At 42.0% G+C, this 16437-nt stretch overlaps 1 protein-coding gene and 1 long non-coding RNA gene across 6 annotated transcripts in view; one reads left to right on the forward strand and one right to left on the reverse strand.

Annotated features, from left to right (window-relative positions):
• Positions 1 to 7957, reverse strand: part of LOC118898533 — a 66384-nt gene extending 58427 nt beyond the window's left edge. The window contains exon 1 of the long non-coding RNA XR_005020714.1: positions 7840 to 7957. This is a non-coding gene — a long non-coding RNA (uncharacterized LOC118898533). The remainder of the gene's footprint in view (positions 1 to 7839) is intronic.
• Positions 7958 to 8262: 305 nt separating this feature from the next.
• The window catches only part of LYPD6 (LY6/PLAUR domain containing 6), a 112282-nt gene continuing 104107 nt past the window's right edge, over positions 8263 to 16437 (forward strand). For all 5 annotated transcript variants that reach the window (XM_036856910.1, XM_036856916.1, XM_036856909.1 and 2 more), the window contains exon 1: positions 8263 to 8379. The gene's annotated coding sequence lies outside the window, so the exon portion shown is untranslated. The remainder of the gene's footprint in view (positions 8380 to 16437) is intronic.

Consider the following 16437-nt stretch of genomic DNA (forward strand, 5'->3'; position numbering starts at 1 on the left):
AGTCATGGAGAATGTTGGCAAAGGGGCACTTTTGTGTTAGACTTGCAAGATTGTGCCCTCTGCCTTCCCCCAAAGAGGAAGGACTGGCTGCTGGGATCCCAGGAGCCTTTAAAATTCAAGAGTCTCCCAAGGCTGGACAGCCAGACCCTGCACAGAGGGCACTGGGCAGAGATGTGTTCCTAGAGAACTATGTGATCTTACTGGAGAATCCTGTTTTCTTTTGGAAGTAAACTCATCGGGAGAAAGAGGAAGAAGATAGCTATATAACATGCAGCGTGTAGTACTAGATATGGACTATTCACTGGTGACTCTTCAAAAGACCACCAGAGGGGCTTCCCTGGTGGCGCAGTGGTTGAGAATCTGCCTGCCAATGCAGGGCACACGGGTTCGAGCATTGGTCTGGGAAAAACCCACATGCCGCGGAGCAACTAGGCCCGTGAGCCACACCTACTGAGCCTGCGCGTCTGGAGCCTGTGCTCCACAACAAGAGAGGCCGCGATACTGAAAGGCCCGCACACCGCGATGAAGAGTGGCCCCCGCTTGCGGCAACTAGAGAAAGCCCTCGCACAGAAACGAAGACCCAACACAGCCAAAAATAAATAAATAAATTAATTAATTAAAAACAAACAAACAAACAAACCCAGGAGTCTGGCTCCAGAGGGAAAAAAAAAAAAAGACCACCAGAAACACTTATAGATCAAGCAAAGCTAAATTTATTAGCTCTACTGCAATATGGACAACATCTCCTGGACCGTCTTAGTAGAGACTCAGAATCAGAAAATTAGGGAAGGATATGAGAGACTGAATGTACAAATGCACAAATGGCCGGACCGCATATAGCAATAGAGCTCTGACCCACAGCCTTGGTGATAGCCAGCCCAGGAAGCCAAACCACAACCTCTGCAGCAATTGGCCTAAACTGGTCAAGACTGGTCAATGACTGACAGTTCCCCTAATTTTGCTCCCTCCCCGCTCAACTCAGGACTAAGCAGAGAAAGTCAAATATGCTTCCCAAACCAGTCACATAGGATTCCCTGCTTCTAATTACCCTACCTCCAGCCTCTCCATGACAACAATTTCCAATTAGAGCATACCAGACGTTGTCCTTTTTCTTTTTTAATTATAAAGCTTTACCACTCTTCTGCTTGGGTTTAGTCTCTACCAAATGCAAGTGAGGGTAGCTTAAATCTCTTGCTAGAGTAAACGCTGAATAAATAGCCCCTGTTCTCATCTGGATTCCCTTCATTCATTCCCATAGGTATTTATGAAGTTTTTAGAGCCTGAGCTGGGATTTTTAGGCAAGTCTTGAAAAGCAGGGACTAGTTGGAATGGGCAGAGTCTATGACATAATACTTTGGAAGGCACAGCTATGAGAGAGTCTGGAAGTACTCACTTGAGAAGTTAGCCTTAAAATGTGAGCAGTTTAACAGGCTCACAGTTTTTTTTTTCCAGAAGCAGGTATTCCCTGGAGCAAAGAGCTAGGATATTTTTGTTTGGTCCCAGGAATATTTAACATAGGGAGAGCAAAGTATGCCTGGTTCAAGAATTGGTTAATACAAGGACAGGGAATTATGTTGGTTCCAATTCTTGGGGTTGATGAGTAAAAAAAATTCATTTTTAAGTCCATCCTTGATTTTTTCTTTTCTTACCCAACCTAGACAACAAGGTCAGTCACTTGAATAATGCCATCACTAGCATAAACAACTTCCTTAGCTACTTTCCTATTGTACTAACCCACAAGGTGCTAAACCTGAATTAATCCTACACTGTGTGATGAAACTGTTTTCCATCTCTTGTTCCAACAGCTATCTGTTGGTGGTGGCTAGGAGGAACAGTGAACTCAGAAGGGTGCTGAGGCCATGTGAGGTCTCAGAAGGAACAAGCACATGTCTGCCATGTGCACAAGTGGAGAGCGGAGAGAGTTTAAACTTGTATGTCTCAAAAATGTATACCTCTACTGAGCTTTGGGCCCTCATATCCAACTACCCCCTGGGTAACCGCATCTGGATATTCTACAACCATACCAATCTGCACAAATTATAATTGCTCTCCTTCACCAAAGGTTTGCTAATCGATCCATCAGATTGGCCCTATGATCCTTGCTGGCACAGTGTTCCAGGCAGCCATTACCACCACTCAGGTTAACACGCAATTCAAGATAAACCCTCTTTGTGATCTGGCTAAGGAAATTTGCTCTGATTGTGGAGTTATAGGCATCAACAATGGGGATGAGAGAAGAAGTTGATGAAATGATGGAAACCCAACCTCTTGAAATTTTATCTCATTTTTTCTTGCCCCTGATTACGGAAGTAAGATCAGAAGCAAAAATTCATCCAGTACTAGATTATCTCAGGTACAGTGATAGACACTGGGGAAAAGAAAGGTAATGAAACTTTTAGACCTTTATGGATTCATTCTTTACAATATCCTATTTAGCTTACATATACCTGCCCATCTCTCACAACTTCCTCTCCTTAACCTCCAATATTTTAATTGTCAGATGGTAATTAGGAGACAACCTTATTTATGGGAAGAATTACAATGTCAATTCTATGTAAGGTGGTATCTGTGTTTATGCAAAAATTGCTCGCTGATAGAAACAGATATAAAACTGATTGATGTCTTAAAGCAACTGAGGGGTCTTTGCTGGCAGCTAAAATTACTGTTTCCTAGTAGAAAAACTGGTAGAGAAAATTGAGTTCTTATAATAAATTCCATAACTGCTTAGCTATAAATGATTTTTCAAAGTCACTTGACTGGGCAAACTGGTTAGAATAGAAATATTTTAATAATATTTCAAAAGCTTAATGTCAACCATCAGTGTCCAATAAATGAAAATTACTTTTAGTGATACATCTGGAAATATGACGGTTTTTTGAGCCAAATTCTCTCAAGCTTTGCATAAAATCTGGATTTCTACTGTGTGCCAGTTATATAAACTTCTGATATTTGTTATAGAGAAAAAGAAGATAAACTAGACACTACTTGGAATATTGAAAAATGAGTAGAATGTTAAGACATGTTAAATTTATTGTTTGCTCATCAAGAGAAAGAAAGTGAATAATTTATTTAGGGAAACAATTTTACTTAAAGGGCAATATTTTAATAAGTAGAAAGGGGAAGGGAACATATTTTGAAATAGGAACAGCATCACTGGAATGAAAAACGTAATGTGACAAAGTAGCTACTTTGAAGGAGAAAACACTCATTTTTGTTACAGTCCTGTAAAATCCCAACTTTATCTTCATTCTTATCTGTTCACTCATTTAACTATTATTTATTGAGTACCCACTCTGTACTGGCATTGTGTAAGCCATTGGTGATATTTCAGTAAATAAGACAGTCACAGTTTCTTCTTTCACAAAGAGTGTTCAGTGGAATTTTCATTAATGATTAATTCATGCACTCATTATATTAGGTAAAATGAGGTTTAGCTCTTTGTGACAGGAAACTTGAATTAACAATGGTTTAAACAATTGCCTCATCTAAATATAGATCATCCAGGGACTTCCCTGGTGGCACAGTGGTTAAGAATCTGCCTGCCAATGCAGGGGACACGGGTTTGAGCCCTGGTCCGGGGAGATCCCACATGCCGGGGAGCAACTAAACCTGTGCACCACAACTACTGAGCCCGCGCACCTACAGCCTGTGCTCCACAACAAGGGAAGCCGCCACAATGAAAAGCCTGCACACCACAATGAAGACCCAATGCAGCCAAAAACAAATAAATAAAATAAATAAATAAATAAAAATAAATATAGATCATCCAGACCTCAAACTGTGGGTCCATCATCATAATAAACCTCAACCTTTTTATGTTGCTGCTCTGCCATTCCTAACCAGTATAGGCATTTAGATTTTGAGTCTGTTTTCTTTCATTTAGCATAGTGCATTGGGATATAGAACGTTGTTCGTATCAACAGCCCATTCCTTTTCATTATTGAGTAGTATTCCATTCTATGGATGTACTACATTTTGTTTATCTATTTCCCAGTTGAGGGACTTTGGAGTTGTTTCAAGATTTTAGTGATTAAATTGCTATAAATATTTGTTTAGAGGTTTTTGTGTGAATATAGGCCTACCATTTCACTTTGGTAACTATCTAGGAGTGGAAAATTGGGCCAAATGGATAAGTGTCTACTGAACTTTATAATAGCTGTGAAACTATTTTTAGAGTGGCAGTACCATTGTGCATTCGCAGCAGCAATATACAAGAGTTCCAGTTGCTCTGCATCCTCATCAGAATTTGGTATCATCAGGGGTTTTTTAAACCATTATATTAAGTGTATAGCAGTATCTCATTGTGGTTTTAATTAGCATTTCATTAATGACTAGTGATACTGAGCATCTTCTCATGTGCTGCTGTCATCTGTATATCTTTTTTGGTAAAATGTCTGTTCAAATCTTTTGTCTGTTAAAGAAATTTAATTGATTGTTTTCTTCTTGTTGAGTTTTGAGAGTTCTTTATATATATTGGCTACAAGTCCTGTGTCAGATATATGATTTGCAAATATTTTCTCTATGTCTTTTCATTCTGTCAACAGTTTTGTTTGCAGAGCACATGTTTTTCATTTTGATAAAGTCTAATTTATTTATTCTTTTATGGATTGTACTTTGTATCTTAAAATTGTATATTTATATGTTAAAAGCCAAATTTATAAAAACACCAAAAGAATAAATTCCTCCTGGCACCAACAGATTATCTACAAATAGTACATTAGCTATGTCTCCTAAATGTGACATCAAACAAGAAGAAATTAGATAATTTATGCTGGGAGAACTAGATTACAGTTATGAAAAGATAAGACAAAGATCTAACAATATCAATTTTTAAAACACAGAACTAAAGACTTTTAGATTCTGTACCATTGTAGTATGTAAATACATGAAATAAAATGTTTCATGGGGGCTTCAAAAACCCATTCATTTATTCATCCATTTATTTCTTTAAAAATTTTTACTGAGCACCTACAATGAGCCAGACACTGTGTTCTGGATGACGGTACACAGATGAATATGAACGGAGATAGAACTTCGGACAAATAAATAAACAGGTTATAACACAATGTGGTAAGAACTATAGTTGGCATTTGTTCAAAGTAAACCATGCTTCTTTTTGCACAGGTGGTGGTTTCATCACACGTATCTCAGTTTACAATTATTTTTCTGTGTGACGGGCCTTAATGTTTGTTTCTCTCATGGTCTATTCCAGGAGTATAAATAACAATTTATGTTTTCTTCATAGTGGCTGGCACATAATACGAGCTGGATAAACAATCGTTGAATAAATAAAGTGCTTGCTATTGAAGTATAGAGAGGAAGAGTTGCTAAATCTGCTCCTGGGATCGCATTAAAAAAGGTGACATTTAGGGCTTCCCTGGTGGCGCGGTGGTTGAGAGTCTGCCTGCTAATGCAGGGGACACGGGTTCGAGCCCTGGTCTGGGAAGATCCCACATGCCACAGAGCAACTGGGCCCGTGAGCCACAATTACCGAGCCTGCGCGTCTGGAGCCTGTGCTCCGCAACAAGAGAGGCCGCGATAGTGAGAGGCCCGCGCACCGCGATGAAGAGTGGCCCCCCACTTGCCGCAACTAGAGAAAGCCCTCGCACAGAAACGAAGACCCAACATAGACAAAAATAAAATAAAATTAAATTAAATTTAAAAAAAATAAAAGATAGCATCATGTAATGGCAATTCTATAAATCTGGGTTAAAAAAAAAAGGTGACATTTTAAGTGAGTCTTGAAGCAGAGGTAGGAACTTGCAGGTGGGGGTGGGGTGGGGGTGGGGTGGGGGTGGGGTGAGGCTGGGGAGGAAGAGAAGGGCAGCACGGCAGCACTGTACAGTCTTAGCCATGGGCATGTGAAGTCACACAACCCCTGTGGGAAGGACAAAGAGTCCCAGTAGGGTAGAATCATCCTATTTAGGGAAGTGTGGGAAGCAGCAGATGAAGCCGAAATGGAAGGCAGGGGTCAGGATGGGAAGGAAAGGCCTTGCCAACCAGGATAGGTTTGAACTTCATAGCGATGGAGTTGGGGAGACTGAAGGATTTTAAGCTTTTAAGTGACATGAGCAGTAGAGCAGTAAAGACTATGGCTGAAGCCCGGATAAGAGATGATAAGGGTGTGGCAGTGGCAGCAGAGATGTTGAGGAGAGACAGACCTGAAAGCTATTCCAGGAGACCAAATTTATGGGACTTGGTGATTGATAAGATGTGAAGGGTAAAGTAGAAGGAGAATTTAAAGTTTTAGCTCTTCTGATGCCTGGAGAGTATCGTATGTAGGGAGTTAACATATTATTTTTTTTCCTGAGTAATAAGTATTACATGTTCTTTAGAAAATATAGGAAAGCATAAAGAAGAAAAAAAAAATCAGCTCTTATCTCAGCGCACAGAGATAACCACTGCTGATATTTTGAGTGCCTATCCTATCATTCTTCTAAAATAGATCCTAAGGATTCTATCTCCACAAGGAATTCAGAGTCTCATGAACAACATTAATATATTGAATTTAATTTTGAACCCCAATGTTAAGTTTTGACTATACTGTGAGCTGAGTCAATTTTTTAAAAAAAATCAAGTGAATTAGGTACATGAGTGGGAACTTCCGAAGAGAGAATTTCTTCCCTGGAAACTAAATAAGGGGCAGCGATGACACCCAGGACATGCCCTCATTAGTACCAGATTCTCAGAGGTGACCTGCCCAGTCACTGAGGGACATTTCCAGGTTCCGTTCCATTAATTCATGTTCAATTCATTCAATGTGCTGATCCCTGCAGGAAGGCAGCTCTGCAGCGATCACCTCCCGTGTCCAAATGTTTGGAGTGCTAATTATTTTTGCCCACTTGAACCTAGAGCTTGTGTGAACCTGTGCACATAAACTAAGTAAGAGAAAAACTTTCTGAGGTCCAGGAGCTGTGAATCAAAAACACATTATCTGAGACCCTTCCAGACAGAGGAAATGGGAGGGAAGTTAAAAAAAAAGAAAAAGAAAAGGATATTTTTATGTTGAGAGGAGCGGGGAGGAGAAGAGTCAGGAAGATTCAGAGGACGTCTGCCCGAAAAGAAGCTCGAAGAATAGAAAAGCTAAGGAGGAGAGAAAGGGGACTCAACGATGGACAAATGTAGCCACTGGGGCGGGCCGTCCTAGCAAAGGTAGCCTGCAGGCCAGGTACCAGGTGGAGGTGCTGCAGCTGGGGGCGAGCTCCCGGCTCCCGGACGGAATCCTTCCTCCTGACCTTCCCGGGGACCTTCCCTCGTCACGCCCGCCCCCGCCCCGGTCCTCGCCTGCCCTCAGTGGTGCTCAGAGGGTAGGCGGGTCCGCCTCCACTCGGAAGCTCTGGATTGAAAAGTCCCCGAGAGTCAAGCATGATTTACAACAGGGAAGAGAAAAATCAACACCTCCAGAGAGGTTTGGGGAGGGGGGGGTGGTTACTTGAGGGAAACGTTTGGCAGAGGGTGGGAGAATTCTGCCTTGGGCTTTTCCCACCAAACCCACAACCCGACTCCCACTTCTTCACGAGGATCTGCCATCACCAACTCCGGCTCTCTCCCCCACTCCGTCGCCCGCCCCGCGGTGTGCGTCTTCTATTGCAAACGTCAGGTGGTCTAGATTTGCCCTGGGTAAGGAGCTCGACTTGCTTTTCAGCTCCGGTTCTTAGGTGCAGGGGGTTTCGCACGGCCCTGGGGGTGGCGGGGAGTAGGCTTTGGCTAGGGCCATTTCACACGGCCAGGCTTCCCCTCACTCAGCTACTGGCCAGGGTGAAGCGGGCGGCGCAGGGGGTCGCTCACAGGAAAGGGTCAGTGCAACCTGAGCAAACATTGCTAGTTTTGAACGCTCACCGCGAACGGGCTTCAAGGGCAGGTCTCACATCCTCCCGGTTCCGTCCGCGGAACTCGGCAGACTCACCCTGCCGGCCGAAGCGCGGAGCCGGGAACCTCAGCTGCGCCGGGCCGGCAGCTCCTGCCCGCTGGAGTTTGGACACTGGGCGCTCAGGCCGACTCTCCCGGAGTTGGCCCGCGCTCTCTGGACCAATGAGCGCGCCCCGCACCAATGAGCGCGCCCCGCGGAGGGCTCGGCTCCCCCCCGCGCGCCCTGATTGGTCCCGCGGCCGGCTAGGCCGGGCGGGCCAGCAGCGGCTGCGGGAGGTGGCGAGCGCCCGGCGCGAATGGGAGTGGCGCGCGCCCCCCACTGCCCTGTCCCTCCCCGCCGCGTTCCCTCCTTCTTTCCCTCCCTCCCTAGCTCCCTCGCTCCCTCCTCGCACTCCCCGGCTCCGGCCGCGCGCTGGCGGGGCTCCGCATTGCACACTCCGGGGGCGCCGCAGTGTTCGTGGGATGGAGCAGCGGGCTGCCGCTGGCGGCCGGAATCCGCGTGCAGCCCGGGTGAGTAGAGGCGGGCTTCCCGGGAGAGCACAAAAGGAAACGGGGCTCCTGCCAGCGGCCCGAGCTTATGCGGGGCCTGGGCCAACCACGGAGTGGGCTGAGTCCCTGGAACTACCCAGTGCTAGGACAGTCTTTCCCCCCACCGCCCCTGGCCCGCAGAGCTGGTGTCCTCGCTTCTGCATCCCGCTCCGGTGTTTTGCCCCCGAGTGGGCAGTCCGCACTGCGCGCAGCCTGGGCAGGTCCGGAGAGGAGTGTGTGCGTGTGTGTAGTGCTGGTGCTCTGGGGGTGGGATGGAAATGTCAGGAGCTGCCAAGTTCAACGCTGGAGGAATCTTTCCCAAGAGTAATTCGTCACCTTCCCAGGGCCAAGCGTGCGTCCACCAGGAACTCCAGCCGGAGGGAGAACCGGGGAGGCGCAGTGGCAGCGCCCCACATGTTGCTGCGGGGCGGGCGGGGGGTGGCGGTGGGCGGCGGCCGTGGCCCGGCTGCACCCACCCAGAACCGCTGCCGTGGGGCGGTGAGCTGGGGCGCTTCCAGCCGTCGCGCTAACGCGCAAGGCCCTCCGACCGCCCACTATGGGGGTTCGGCGAGGTGGCGTTCGCCCACGGAGCCAGAGCTTCGCCTGGGCTTGACTTGGCGACCCGCTTTTCTCTCCAGTAAGAGCAGTTCCATTGATTACATTTGGCTAAACAGTCTATTTTAGCCTAAAGCTCTCTATCGGTCGGTCTATCTGACTCGCTCTGACCCCCGCCGCGATCTCACTAGCTCCACTCCCCCAACCCCTGCCTCGACCCTACTCCACACAGTGAGGTTCAAAACTTGATGTTTGAGTATGATTGTATCCGGCGTGGTCCCTGGCATCTCAAGTGTCACAATCATTTGTCATTTCCTAGGGGACTCCAAGGACTTGTTGTAATTTGGGGGGGGGGGGGCGGGGCGGGACATTGAGGAGGGAGCAACTCTTTGGTAGGGAATTAGTTGGTAGAATAGCGTTGACCTCCCAGAGCATATGACAAAAAGAATGTTAAGCTTCTCCCTCTGGTAACTCACCCAAGGTGTGACCTCCAAAATTCAGTTTTCTTTGTGGGAGGCTAGGGAGTTTAGATTCTCCAGGGGGAAGGTTATTTCTTGTTAAATTGACTTACAGTGACATATGCTCTGTTCTGCTCTTCTCTGGCCAGCCATTGCAGATGCCTTGATATTATTAGGGCAATTCCCTTAAAGCCATTACATTTTCTTACTCGAAGTAGCTCTTTAAATTTTTAGATCTGCATCCTTTTTCTCTAGAAGACGTTAATGGTTACTGTATATGTGCTCATGTGTACCAAGTTTGCAAAAGATATTTGTGCAATCGTACATGAAATGGCTTAATACACGTTTATGGTAAACCCATTTAAATGTAAAACATCTATCTGTTTTCAATTTTAGTTTCCTCCTTGACCAAAGGCACCAGACTGAAACAGGACTTAAAAGAGGCTTCCTTGTTTAAAAAGAGGTTTTACAGAACTCTAGTCCTGAAAGCAAACAGTAAGCTTTCGAGCTTGTAGGCACACAAAGGCTGTTAAAAATTGTGAATTAGTTTTTTGGGGTTAAAAATATCAGAAATGCTTCCAGACCAAAAAGGGTAGCTACAATGCATAGGTCTACATTTTGAAGCTGTTGACAGTCTTTATAAGATGAATGTTTATAGCACAGAATGCATAAACGGGACTGATTATAGCAAATAATGCCAAGTAAAAAACCATACTTTGCATCATATGTACAGTTTACATGGCACATTGAGATCTACTATTAAAGTATCTGTGAGGAAGTCACCCTGATTTTACAGGTGGGACAACTGAGGCTCTCAGAGGTTGAGTGACTTTTCCAAGGTGAATAGCAGAGTTCAAGTCAAATTATTTTTCCAAGTTCTTCCCTCCCTTGCTCCCTCCCTTCCTTTCTTCATGCTGGGCTGCCTTCTTTCCTAGTTCTAATTTCTGTACCTCTTTTTACTATTCAGCGCATAGCTTCTGGACCATTATGTACCATTCCCAAAAGGCTTTGCTCTCTGCAAAGTACCACTTAGCTCCCTGTAAGGTGAGGGCTGATAAACATTTAAGGAGAAAGCTAATAATGGATTTTAAGGAACTATCCTTTTCCAAGGGGCATATTATTTTTATTAATGAGTTGTTAAATATACAAGTAATCAAAACCCTAAAGAATGATGTCCTTATGGTAGTGCTTCAGAAAAATCAAGTGACTAGTAGTGGCATAGATGTTTGAGAAATATGTAAGTCTCCCTACTCTATAAGCAGAAACTCCTCATAAGTTCGATAGACAATTACAATGAAGCTCTAATAAATGATTATTTCATTAGTGTCATTTGAATTTTAAAAAGAATTGACAAAACAGATTACTTAAATAAACCCAGAGCCACTCCGGAAAAAAAAAAAAAAAACTCACTCATCAAAAATCCTGAAATCCTCATTAACTAGTTTACAAATGCAACAGAAGACAATGATTAAAGAGAAATCATGTTTTCACTTGCATAGCTAGCAATAAGGGGCTTACAGCTATCTGCCTATCTGATTATTTATTAAAACCCATCATTTGCACATCTTTTCTTGGAAAACTATTGCTCATGATCTTTATTTATGACATTGCATAATATTTTTTAAGATGAGTAGAATTAATTTTGTTTGGATTAATATAGGTAGAAATATTTGAAGGGTCAGTTTATTAAATTAAGCCCCTGAAGGGCGACAGATCCCAAGCACACTAAAAATGAGATGGCCAAAAATGAATGTGGAAAAATTCTTGCAATGGAGTCCCAAAATAATAATGAAAGACTCTTACATACTGTGAAAGGAGAATTGTGGAAATACTTGGCTTACATTGTACCAAACAGATACTCAGAGATAAAAAGAGAACACAGTATAAATGAATTCTTTGCTTCTGCTTTGGCTGAGTAATATTCTTATACCCAGGCTTTCTCAGGCAATAAACACACTGGAGGTAATAGATCAAGAGATGGCAAGTGCTCAGGATATTCCAGACCCGATCAATAGACTAGATACTAAATCACCAAGACAGCCATCACGCAAGTGTGTTGAACCTTAGTGTGTAAATGACAGCTCTCTGGGGCATTGGCTGGCGGCCTTGCAGGGCTTTTGTCAGGGGAGGAGTTTCAGGGGGGACCCTGCAGCCATCAGGCCAGATCCATGTCCCTATAGATCAGTATTCAAAGTGAACACAGATTACAGTAGTACAACTTATTTTGGAGAAAGGGGGAATAATGTATTAGAGTTTAAGGAGGAAATATATTTGTGGCTAAAGTGTTGCCCAAAATATGATATTTTTAAACTTTCAGAAAGCCTGACTGGATTTCAAATCCTGGTTCCTCCCTATTCAGGAATTTTTTTTTTTTTTGACCAAGAAACAAGAAACAGAGAGTGGAGATAGACACTTCTCTGAGTGGACAAATAAGCTCTTCCAGGAACTAGTTTGGGGATGGTTTTATTTAAACTTTTATAAATGTCTGTAGATGGTATGTAGTTCTTATGGGTAAGTGAAAACTACACTGATAAAGTTGAACCATACGAATAACTAAAAAAACAGCCTAAATGGGAAGAAAAATAATAGAAGATTAAAGTCAAAATGGAAGATTGAAGATAAGTGTACTTGGGAAAAGCAATCTCAAGCACATTTATAGGAGATGGTTTTGGATTCCATTCCCATCAGAGGTCAATATAGCTGGATAATATTCTCTCAGCTTTCTTAAAAAAAAAAGTGTGTCCACCAAGTTAAAGTTAATGTTAAGAAAAGGATATAAAATTCTATATTAGTGTGATACCATTAAAAGTGTGTAGTTGAGTTAGTTTGTATAAATCCTCTTTACGTATCTGTTCATCTATCTATTATAGAAGGAAATGCATCAATACATTAATAGTGACTATCTCTGGGTATTATGGGATCGCAAATGTTTTTATTATCTTCCTTTACTTCAGTATTTTCCAAATTTTCTTCAATGAACATGTATTGCTCTTAGAAGAAAAAGTATTATGAAAATAATATATAGTGTTGTAACCTCAGATTTCAAATAGTCTTACTATAACAAAGGCTCATTTGATTATCATTTCTATGTCTTCTGTAAATCTGCATTCGAAAAATTTACCTGTTTTTTCCCTCTGAATTCCCTATATATGAAAGGCAGCATGTTTAAATAATTTTTTTTTGTATTTGGTACTAGGGAAAAGTGTGGCTGAATATGAACACTGTGCTTTCCTTAGATAGTGAGAACTGGGAAATCAAAAGGCGTTCCATTTTTGCTGTAACTATCAGGATATGAAGAACCAAGTTAATGGAAGCTGGTATGTCTTGGAACAACTCCGTAGACAAAGCTTCCAGGATCCCATAAGGGATGTGCCCAGTTTCCAGAGCCAGGGCCCTCAGAGAATCCCCAAGTATGATGTCCCCATCAGATAATTTTAGTTTTCTCTCAGTCTACCAATTAGGGGTAGGGGTCATAGTTATAACTGGTGGCTAGCTACCATATCTAGTAGCCTAATTGACATTTTTACGCTTATGAGGTTGCTACAAAGGAAGAGCTATACAGATACTGGAAGTCAAATTCTCATGCACACAGTTACATATACAGTGAACTTGGATTATTTTTCCTGAAAATAAAAAACTAGAACTAGAACACATCTGTTGATATTTGAAAGCAAGGGGGTTCAGACAGGAAGTAATAAGCTCAAAGACTATGTAATACCCTCATCTCCTGTCCTGCATCCCACTTGCTCATCCTTACTCTCTCTTTTGCCGAGAGGGGCTGCAGGCTAAAATTAAAAATAGATTCCAAAAAACATTCAGGTGTATGCATGAATGATTACCACATCCTGGATTGTTAGGCAGAACAGAAGTATTGGGCGTGAAATCTTCATCTTTTTATAGACCTTTTAGAAGCCATAGATATAAGAATTCTTGAAGCCAAGATTGTCCTATCTCTGACATTAAAAAAAAAAATCATGATTGTTACTTAAGTTATCAAAACAAGTATTTCTAAGCATTCGAAATGATTAAATAACAATACATTTAATGTGTTTGGGTGGTAGGATTTTGGATAAACATTTTCAAAAATATATTTCTTAATATTTTTATGCCCTAAAAAGCAGGATAAATAAAGATTGCATTATTCTCATCCCATTTTCCCCCCTTTTCAAAAAGTACCAAATTGTATATAAACTAGCAAATGTACACATTATTTGTTTCCATCAAGACATCTAGAAATACTCGTTTCTTTATGCCATTAAAGCAATTTAGATAATATATACACTTACTTGCACTTATAATAATAGCATTTATTACTCTACTTTTTATTTGTATGGCTTTTCATCTGCAGGACTCTACCTGCTTATGAGGGATTATGCTAATCTTCCATTGGCAGAGAGGGCAGTGTAGAGCAATGTTAGAGGCCTGGGATTTCCCATGTTGTAATTCTGGCCCTGCCAGTTGCCAACTGTGTGACCTTAGGCAAGTTATTTAGTTTCCTCCAGTTTAACTGGTGACCAATAACTAGGTGACTGACCTTTAGCAAGTTAGGCACCCAGTGTTTGGGCTTCATCTGCTTCAACTATAAAATCAAGGGGTTGCACTAATTAAACTTTAAATTCCTAGGTGAGGAGGAACCAACATATATTTTTTTGACATTTAAAACTACCCAATAATGCTGACCTAATAAAATGGTTTTGAGCAACTAGAAGTGTGGCATAATGTTGGTATTTAGAACAAACTAAGTTAACAAGACAGAGTTCTTGGAGATCTATAATAAAAAATTTAAAATATCTAGCATATCTCCCTGGAATTTGTTCTTTTCTTGCTATGTAGATCTTTCCTGTTCTTTCGACTTGATTGTCCATGCGGAATACATTTAATTTCTTAGAACTTTTTATCTTGAAGATAAAAAGTTGACTTTCAAGTGTTCTAAAAATGTTAACTCTTAAAAATACTGACTTTAATAGAAGTAATATTCTGAATTTATGTAAGGTCTTTCTGTACAAGATCAAAGGAATGGTATTAGAAGTACATGGTTTTTCTTTTATGTATAACTTCATAGAAGGATTTTCCTTTATGGAATTCTTTAAATTCATATTCCCAGTCACCCAACCGAATGAATGCACAGAAACTTTTGTAGCAATTCTGACTTGTTCTTGGTCAGATGTGTCCTTAGTCAGGAGTGTCCTTTTATCCAGTATTTCCCAATTGACAGTTCTTTTTAAACCTAGTGCAAATGCAGTCTCCCCAAAGAAGCCTTTTCTCCTCATTTACATCAGTGTAAATTTTCTTCTTTTATGTATACCTGTATTTTGTACTAACTTACTGTTTTTTACATTCTAGCTTATTTACATCATGTCTTATTTCTCTTGAATGCTGGCATGAGTATATTGTCTTGCACAGAGTAAGCCTGCAAAGAATATGTTGAATAGACTTACTACTTTCATAGAGAAAAAGCTGTAAAGGTTGAGGGTGGGCTGGGGGGTAGGGGAGGGGAGGGGGATCACAGAAGATTGATTTAGATGGAAGGGATAGGTTTGGGTTTTGTAGTTTATGACAATTGCCTTCTAAGTTTAGTCTCTGGATGTCCACCAAGAACAAATAAATATCACAAGCTGTGACTGTCCTCCTCAGAGACACTTCGCTGCTTTTGTTTCCTAGGAATACCTTCTAGATATTGAGGGTCTTTACTGAATAGACTCTAAGGCATCAATCACCATGACCTAGGACTTGGGCAAGTTAGATTTGCCATCTTCCCACCTGGAAATAAAAAGCTGGCTGTTTCACACTTTCATACTAAGATGTACTGTGCTTTTTAGAAGCATATAGATAATTTCTGTTAAACAAAAAACAACAGAAAGGTTCAAGGAAGAAAATAATCATTTCTCTTCCCATCACCCAGATTTAATTATTCGTATGTAATCTCTTACTACCTTAATAGCATTCTTTTTTTTTTTTTTAATTCTCAATTTTACTTTTTTATGTCGTTTTGATTTTTTTTTTTTTTAAGTTTTAAATTATTTATTTATTTATTTATTTTTGGCTGTGTTGGGTCTTCGTTTCTGTGCGGGGGCTTCCTCTAATTGCGGCAAGTGGGGCCACTCTTCATCGCGGTGCGTGGGCCTCTCACTATTGCGGCCTTTCTTGTTGCGGAGCACAGGCTCCAGACGCGCAGGCTCAGTAGTTGTGGCTCACGGGCCCAGTTGCTCCGCGGCATGTGGGATCTTCCCGGACCAGGGCCCGAACCCGTGTCCCCTGCATTGGCAGGCAGATTCTCAACCACTGCGCCACCAGGGAAGCCCCTGGGCTGATGCTTTTTAAACAGAGAGCTAGACAAGGCTAGATCTGTTTAGTCTCTAATAGCCAGGATTCTTCTTCCTGTTCCATTGTCATAGGTTGGAATCACAGCCAGCTGACTTAAAATGTTGTTTTGGGGGCACCAGGTGAGATGTGGCTGGATCAGCATCAACTCCACCCAGTTCTGAGAAATAACTCAGAGTTCATTTTCTACTGTTGCCAATATTGTTATTCTTTGGTAGAGCCAAACCAGGCAAGTAAAAATCAACAGGATGCAAGAGATATTTTTCCCATCAAAGCTATTCAGAGGCTCAACTTTCCAAATGAAAGGCAATACATATCATATAATGGAATAGCAATTTAAAGAGAGGTACTGTTTGTAAAGGTACTTTCTTCTCAGCTTGGGAACTATGTCAGAGAGACCTTTGCTAGAAGGGGTAACTTTCAACTAGGCCAAGCAAGTTCAAGAAATGTTGAATGCTGTAGCACCTAGAAGACATTGCAGGCAAGTGGGTAAACTCATTTCCTACAGTTTCTGGGAGGTTTTGACATTGCAGGAGGGTTTCACATCTCTCCTGGAACAGTGTCCTGAATAAGGTTGAACATGGGAAATGGAAAGAAGAAAAAGAGTACAGAAAAGAAGGAGCTGGAGGACTTACAATAAGGAGAGGATCACCTGCTTTATAACCGATTGAAGAAAACTTTCCAGTCCTATCTGATTCCGATCTTA

The sequence above is a fragment of the Balaenoptera musculus genome, chromosome 7 (assembly GCF_009873245.2).
Source record: "Balaenoptera musculus isolate JJ_BM4_2016_0621 chromosome 7, mBalMus1.pri.v3, whole genome shotgun sequence".
Lineage (NCBI taxonomy): Eukaryota > Metazoa > Chordata > Mammalia > Artiodactyla > Balaenopteridae > Balaenoptera > Balaenoptera musculus.